Source organism: Rhagoletis zephyria, unplaced genomic scaffold, assembly GCF_001687245.7.
Source record: "Rhagoletis zephyria isolate East Lansing unplaced genomic scaffold, Rhagoletis_zephyria_1.1 Rzeph_scaffold_00388, whole genome shotgun sequence".
In the NCBI taxonomy this organism is placed as follows: domain Eukaryota; kingdom Metazoa; phylum Arthropoda; class Insecta; order Diptera; family Tephritidae; genus Rhagoletis; species Rhagoletis zephyria.
In genome coordinates this window covers 35,460-37,551 of record NW_016157472.1, presented here as the reverse complement: position 1 = coordinate 37,551, position 2,092 = coordinate 35,460, and positions in this window count along the sequence as shown.

Genomic DNA, 2,092 nt, shown 5'->3' with positions numbered 1-2,092 from the left:
TCTGTAATATGTTTGTAATTTTGTTTTTGTTTTCTTCTATGAATTCTTCATCACTAAGCATATAAACTTTTCTGATTAGGCTGGATGCTGTGTTCATTTTCTGCTTCCACGGATGATTTGAATGGTAGTTTATTATCCTACCTGACGCAATGGACTTTGTGTACCAATTGAATTTGATATTGTTTTGACACCTGTGTAGTTCTACATCAAGAAATGCCAATTTTTTGTTCGTTTCTTTTTCTGCCGTGAATCTTATTTTTGTGTGTTTTGCATTTAGGGTTTTTAATATATCTTCTACGTCATTTGATTTTACTATTGCAAATAGATCATCTACATATTTTGTTATGTATTTGATTTGTATATTTTGTTGCTTTAATTCAGCCAGGCTGTCGTCAAGTATTTTGTCTAGTACAATATCTGCAATTGTTGGTGATAATGGATTCCCCATAGGCATGCCATAGATTTGTTGGTAAAACATGTTGTTGTATTTAAAATAATTATTGTCACGTAAACAAAATTCTAATATCATCTGGAACTGCTTCTTTGTTATCTTGGTGTGACTCTCCAAAATGCTCCACTTTTTCATAATAGTCTGTATAGCTAAATGTATGGGGATGTTTGTAAATAGGGAAATGACGTCGAAGGATATTAGAATTTCGTCGTTTTCCACTTTTATATTTTGGAGACTTTCTTTAAGTTCATATGCATTTTTAATATTGTGTTTTTCCGATATTAGGTTTTTTAAAATATTTCCAATGTGCTTTGATAATTTGTAACACGGCACGGTTGTTGATGAAGAAATTGGTCGGAGTGGTATATTTTGTTTATGGATTTTTGGAAGGCCATATAGTCTGGGTGCATTAGCAGCTGAGCATGTTAATTGGAACTTCTGTTTCACGTCAAGTATTTTTTGTTTGTACAAATCATTTATCACAATATTGTTCTTCCTCAGTAACTGTTGTGTAGGATCATTTCTAATGGTTTTATACGTCGTTTTGTCATCTAGCAGTTCTCCCATTTTCCGATCGTAGTCATTTTTGTACAACGATAGCCACCGAAGATCGAAAATCGAATGCAGCTCATAATAAGGGCCATAGTTGAACCATCCGTTAGCCCATACAATTCACCCTTGTTAATAGTACCAAAGAAGAGCGCGGGGGAAGAGAAAAAATGGAGACTAGTAGTTGATTATAGATCTTTGAATAAAAAAGTTGTAGATGACAAATTTCCATTAACCAGGTTAGAAGATGTACTTGATAAATTAGGTAAAGCGAAGTATTTTTCGACTTTAGATATGACAAGTTCATTTCATCAAATTCCACTACATCCAAAATCGAGACCATTAACAGCCTTCTCAACAGATTCAGGTCATTTCCAATTTAAACGTTTGCCTTTCGGTTTGAAAATCTCAACAAAAAATAGTTTTCAAAGAATGCTTTCAATTGCACTTAGTGGTTTACAAGCATCAGCATTTTTATACGTTGATGATATAATAGTTTTTGGAGCTAGTTTAAAAGAACACAATAGGAATCTTGTAGAAGTTTTTAAAAGGTTACGTAAATATAACTTAAAATTGAATCCACGCAAATGTAATTTATTGAGACTTGAGGTAGTTTACCTTGGACATTTAATCACAGATATAGGTGTGACTACTGACCCTAGCAAATATTCAGTAATAAAAGATTACCCAACACCAACAGATTCTGACCAAGTACGCAGATCTGTAGCTTTTTGTAACTACTACAGACGTTTTATTCAGAACTTTGCTGACATAGAAAAACCATTAAATCAATTATTAAAGAAAAATGTAATTTTTAGCTGGTCACAAAATTGTCAGAGTTCATTTGAACTTTTGAAAGAAAAACTTATGTCGCCACAAAAGGGAGCTTACGTGCGAAAACTAGTTTTCTGTGAAAAAGCTGTTAAAAGTAAGCAACTCGCTTCGCCAGTTTCTCATTATCTCGTTAATTGTTATAATGTAATTGTAATTGTAATTGTAATTGTATAATGTAATAAATTATATTTTGTCGTATTTTTACTCTTCTTTCTCTACATTTTGTTATTGTAATTGTATAATGTAATTGTATAATGT